This window comes from Branchiostoma floridae, chromosome 10, assembly GCF_000003815.2.
Source record: "Branchiostoma floridae strain S238N-H82 chromosome 10, Bfl_VNyyK, whole genome shotgun sequence".
Lineage (NCBI taxonomy): Eukaryota > Metazoa > Chordata > Leptocardii > Amphioxiformes > Branchiostomatidae > Branchiostoma > Branchiostoma floridae.
The window spans coordinates 4,086,639-4,093,433 of NC_049988.1; positions in this window are offsets into that span (position 1 = coordinate 4,086,639).

Sequence of the window (6,795 nt, forward strand, 5' to 3'; positions counted from 1 at the left end):
CTCACTTCGTGAGTGTCACTGACGAAGGATAGTGGATTCTATCCAAAACGTCTGACCGTTTCAAAACCATATCCAGTTGCTTGAGTAACTATTTTTGGCGTATCTTATTACCTGGATGTCTAACCTACATCGACGTAAGCAACCAATTGTCTTAACCAACGAGCAACCACATTTTGCAGTCACAACCAAAATTGATTGACAGCTGCATCTTGCCCAATGAGCAGCAGCCATTTTGATTGAGGATTCATGCAGGCAGGCACACCATTGGCTATTGATTATTGTGGTTGAGCAACAGTTAAAGCATGTAAAATGGACATGTGTCTTTTGTCAGCATCTAGGCAACCACTCCTTTTCAGGCCTATTAGCAAAGAAAATGTGGTGGTTCCGCTTAGAGTTCTGAAAAAAATAGAGTTGATAGGTAGGGATTCTATTACTTTTTTTAAATCTTAAGTATTCTTTTTAATATTTTGGCCAAAGTGATGAAAGAGATACAGTTTAGCAATACACAACTGAGATGCTCATTTAGGCACTGATATTTTCAACATCTTACAGATTATGCATTGTATAAGTACAAGTACAGTAATAAAGTGAAGAACAATGTTTATTACACATCTTAGGTTATCTAAACTGTTTTAAGTATAAAACTGTTAAAAGAGGGTGAAATGCAGGAAGCCTATTTTGAAGTGTCAGATTGAACAGATTATTTCATAACTGTCATAAATTAGGATCGGGAGGTTTTGCTAGCTAGGATTGACCAGGTATCTAGAAGCACAGCATTTTTCCCTAGGCCTCAACAACAACTTTTCTCAGTCCATTGACCAGATTTGACTGTACCATACATGCTTGAATAGTGCTTGTGTATCACATGTACTACATGTATCTCCTGTTTTTGGTCCTATGATTGTTTCAAAATCTCCAGAAGGAGGTTAAGAAGCAAGACCTCTATCTTCCCAAACAGAAATTCCTTGAGTGTATTTATCAAGTAGGATTGTCCCCGATTTAGACTTGGAATTATGTTTATCATGTGAAAGTCTTCCAATGTAGACCAACATATGAAAACTAAAAAAGGGTATTGTGCTTTGTAATCCAATCAAAATTGCTTATACTGATGCCAGCAGTTTGTGAATGCATAAAAAAGCCATGGGAAACGAAAGCTGTCCACTGATTGGAGGTCTGAAACCATATCCATTCTTATGCTATCTAGACTGTCAAGCATGCCAACAATTTATTCATGTATGCAGAGAAATAGGTAAAAACTGAATGCAATTTTCAGCAATATGAGATCTGTTTTAAGTCCTCAATGCATTCATATTTCTGCGTTGTTGCTAAGGAAATTCTTAAGTTTTCTTTAATAATTAGCGACGGCTTTATGTACACTTTAATACACGTTAATACTAAGATTTCCAAGAAGGTTACTCTATCATGGAAAAGGTGTTCTGGTGTGTGTAGCATATACAAGGCAACAAAGTTCTATCTCAGAAAAAAACAATAATGTTGATAGATATGAATTCTGATGGAGATACGTAACCAGTTGCTATGGCAACTGTATCCTAGAGAGAGAGGGAGGAGGTGCGTTTGGGAACGTGCAATTCTGTTTAGCCCTGTCTTAGTCTTATGGGGCAAGCTGACTTCAGACGACACACCTAATGTAACACTGTAAATACGTTGAGTCAGGTGGTCAGCGATGTTGTACATTACTACTGTACTGTATGATAGGACTCTCACAGGTGCAGTGTCAGCGCCTAACGCTAGGGGGAGGGTTTTCATACAGATCTACCTTTTATCTATTTCTTTATCTTCTGTACCTGTGGATGAAACCATCCACAGACTAGGCACACACCGATGGGTAGGAAAGTAAAAATGCCTCTGCTGAATTTATGTTTTGTTTGGGAAGTCAGTGCAATAAAAGAATTGTGTAGAGAAGATTTTATTGTTGCAACCGTATAGGCAAAGAAGGACATTTGTACCTTTGAATTTCATATATAGAAGAGCAAATATACCCCTATGTCAAGATATGGTGACCACTGTGTACTGTGTCGTTATTTCATAGTCAATGTAAATTGTAGGCTGTGTCTAAGGCTCTGTTTCTTTGCTCAAAGTACGATTTTAAATTTAGGACTGAAAATAACAAAATTAGTGTTTTTGACATCTGCATCCACATTTTAGCACATTTGCGTCATCGAATCATATCTTTAGTGTTTACAAAGAGCGCAAAAGAAACTCGTATCAATTTCCCCATAGGCTTATTTTTGGTACTATGCATTGCATGATAGGACCCTCAAACATGCGACATATGTAACCGAGATAGAGAGGAATATCGATATATATCAATTTATGCAACCAAAGATCTAATTTGCACGATTGATAAGAAAGTACTATTCCGTAGTGGTGAATACAGTGTTAGATAGATGTATTTAGGTGATAAGAAAGGTTGAACAATATTGAAGGTAAATAATGTAACGTTATGAGCAAATGCTACTATAGACTTTGCTAGTATGAGACTTTCATGGCTTTGAACAACATGTTTCTTGTCCGTGTCTGTGTCTTCGCACTCATAGATCAATGTAGTTTTGATTGGTTAGTCTGCCACTTAGCATATCCACAGTTAAATGGGGTATCAAACAACCACACTAGTACTTCAAGCACCATAATTATTTCACGGGTGATTGCGTCCTACTAACTCTTGCAATTGTTTCCTTAGCCCTGTCGTTCGTTTCTTTTCTATATTCAACTTCAAACGACATGCGATTCCATCTTGTCTACAAATCAGTTTCCCTTGTTTGAAACTGTAATACCCCTGTCACATTTGGCGAAAATCGATCGGACGACGTCTTTATTGCACAACAATTGTACAAGGTACAAAGTGTGGCTTATATGTGACAGTAACAGTTTTCAGATGAAAAATACACGCAACCCTTTGTCGATGTTAAATATGGCCAATCTTCCATCAGTACGCCCGAAGATCGTGGATAATGTGACAGGGGTATAACGGTTCTAACTTCTGACGCAAACCTTTCACCCAAGGGGAGTCCAGCAACACGGCAAAGCAATCAGCTGGGATTTACGGATTATGAACAAAATCGATGGCCTGGTGGGAAGTGCCGGGGGCTATCATTAATTCAAGCCGGTGATAGACCAGGAGGCCTGATGACCTAGAGTAAGGGCAAGGGGTGTTCTGCCTCAGAGGGGTTTACGAGTATAGTCTAGGCGATTGGTGCAAAAATTGTGCAAAATGTGGTAAAAGCATGAAACTTGGCACAAGTGTTCTATACAACAATAGAAACAATTCTAGAAGTGGAGCCAAAAGAAACCTGCTTTTACATGGCAGCTGTTGCATGGCATGGCAACGAATACCAAAGAGAGTCGTCACTGTCTGCATTTCTGCCTGAAAATATGAAGTACATACTCAATATTCACCATACAAAGATTCATGCTTTTACCACATGTTGCACAATTCTACCTATATTTTGCACCAATCACCTAGACTATTACGTCAATGGTTCAATTCCTGGCTAGAACGGTTCTATCCTCGGGAGAAGTAGGTAACGCATAGCAAGACTTTCCTCACTTTACCCAGGTGTAAAATGGGTGCATGACTTCGGTTGGGGAGGTAGAAGGCGGTAAAAGGAGAGAGATGTGCCCCGCTTTCCAATACTGCCACCAAGATGCAGTACTAGTTAATTAACAGTACGTTCTTCAGATACATCTCTACAACTGAAGAAAAACGTAATTATGCAAATTAGGTCATTTGCATAATTTGCATCTATCGATATTCCTCAGTTACAAATGTCACACGGAGGTAATTCTCCATTTTTTTATCCAGTTTTATTTTATCTCTTTATTGATCTTGTAGGGTTGTAGGGATTGAATTGTATTTGAATATTGTTTACCTGGATGTCTAATTTTCATAAATGTAACAACACACTTGTGGTTACATATGGGGTACCGGCAGAGTATTTGGGCCAGAGCCCGCTGGTTCTGGGTTTGAATCCTGCCACGCTACCGATCTTGTGCCCTTGGAAAAGGGACTTCTTTCCTCAGTTTACCCTCGTGTAAAAAAAAAAAAAATGGGCAGTACATGAATTCGGTTGGGGAGGTAAAAGGCAGTGGAAGGAGAGGGATAGACTCCGCCTTCCAAAACCGTGACCGAAAAGGTTAATTAAGGGAACACTTTTCACATTCTTTGGACAATCGCAAACTGATCATTTTTGAGAAAGTCGTACATCAATTCTATACATTGGTGTAATCAAAGTGCCTTTCGCAAGGGTACATGATAGTCGTACGAAATGCATCTGTCTTGTTACGGGAATGGTTATCTTGTCCAAATGTGGCCGTTAGTTAAAAATATACTGTAAATGCATTTACGTTCGCGGGAATTTAATTTCGGAGAAGTTAAGTTCACGTTAGCGCCATGCAGTGTAGTCTCTTACTGTCGTCGATAAATGTTCGCGGTGGTTTTAAGTTCGCGGTGAAGTGGCCACCGCGAAAACCGCGAACATAAAATCACCGCGAACATTTCTGCATTTACGTCAATGGACAATACTTGTTACACAAATGATTCCCGATACGTATGGTGGCCATGGGGCTCCTATACATGCGCAAGTGTGTCTCCTCAAATATGGAACTCCATCTAATGTTCTATCCTGAGGACGATCCTAAACGAACTAGGTTGCAAAATCTGCCCCAGAGTCGAGTGACGAAGTTGATATAAAGTGCCTATATCCCAAGGGCACAACATCGGGACCTGTAAGTTAAAGAGATTCATTACTCACGTAAGAACTATGTACACAGTTAGCAGAATTTTCACAACTCTCGCGAGAACAAGTCACTCCGTGAACAAGATGAACTGATAGCCATCGAAAATTTGGAGATACGCGTGTTTACCTTTGAAAAGTAGTCACTGTCTTGGTGAAAAATGTATTAACTGGGATCTGCCATGGATTCGAATTGAACGAAGTACCTCCGGGTCCAGGTTTCTGAGTCAACAACCCTTACCACACGGCCACCTTGCCATCCAAGCTACCTTGCTCTGAGAAGCCGTCTCAGATTGAATGATGGACAGCTGCTTCTTGAGCCAGGGAGTCTCCAGGGTACGTGACCCTTGACCAGGTATAATGACGGCATCTGTCAAAGTAATTACCGAGGATTCTTCACTATTCCCCTAGGTACCTGACAGGGTAGTGGCATCAATAACGAGGATAAAGGATTTGTAGTAGACTCCGAAACAGGCTCCGGTTGATGTTTCAATATTTACGTTTTTTAAATCATCTCAAAGAGGATCATGATAAGTTTTCTTATAAATTTATGCGCATGGGGCTAATTTCAAGTGAACAAAATTAAACACTAACGTACTATAATGAACTGATTGAATGCGGGCTAACTACAATTGGATAATCTAAATTCCAACATACCAAGATTAAGTGATCGAATGTACATACAGTATACAGAACAGGGTTCCATACCTACAAGGTTTTACTTCTCTGTGTTATGTTCTCTGTGCTATTTTGTAGATCGGTGCAAGGTATACTTAACAGTATGAAAAGTAAAGCTATGTGGATGGAGCAGTACGATATTTGGTATGTGACAGGTGTCGATGAAACAAGGGACAAGTTAGATTATGGCCCCCCTAGCGAAATACTATTGTGCTGCAGTAATAATTCGACGGTTTCTGTATCTCATGTTCTGGACATGCCGAGATCATGATTCTTGGGTTACAGAATGACATACAGTCAAACCTGTATTAGGGACCACCTCTACAGAGAGGCCACCTGTCCATAGTGGCCACTTTTTGTCAGTCCCTTGGGTATTTTATCTACAAGTTGCCACCTCTATACAGAGGCCACCTGTCTGTAGTGGCCAAATTTGTCCGGTCCCTTGAGTGGCCGCTATAGACAGGTTTGACTGTACTCTTGTTGCTGCTGATGTCTTCCAAGTGTGTGCACTAATCTCAAGACATATGATATCGGCGCAACTTAGATACGAACTAGACAAAGAACCGAGTCAAAACCAGCCGTTGCCAAGCAGATACTTGAACATCACCACCCATAAAATATCGTCAGTCATCAGAAAATGTGTGGTATCAAAATATACTTCAAGTTAATGTATGACTGTGAATCATTTTGTTCAGGCATTCGATAAAGTACATCGGCTTGAACATGTACATTTCAGCTGCAGAATAAATATTTGCAAACAACTACATCAAACTAACGGACGACTGCTCTGTTTATTTGTACTCAAACACATTTATCTAAGATAAATAGTGACCAGTCCCTCTATCTCTGTCAAATTTGAGTACATAATGCAATCGAGCAACACAGGGTAGGGGTGGGTACTGGTACAGAAAATGGTCAGGTACGGTACAGGTATATATATATATATATATTCCCTTGTGAAAGGAAACATAAAAATCCACCGCGAAGCCTGCTATTGAGACTAACGTACAGAGCGACAACTCCATGAGATGAGCCCCGCCCAAATCCTGTCCTACAGCCGCCCCTGCTGACCCAGAGGATTAGCGGATTAGCAGGGGATCAACTCAGCAAATCGTATTTGCTTTGGGGGTTTAAAGGATTAGAGGACAACTCTTTTACCCAGTGGACTGAAAGTCCATTAGGGGTGGCTCATATGTTAACGATCTTGTGTTGTGTAAAGCGTTACGTTGTCTGGTACACTTTACTGGCATGTAAAATTTCATCGTGTATGTTTACACAAGAAACGAAGTCACAATTGATGGACCTGTATGTACTTATAAATGTATGAATGTCATCTGGTACTCTCCAAGCAGAGGTTGAGTCG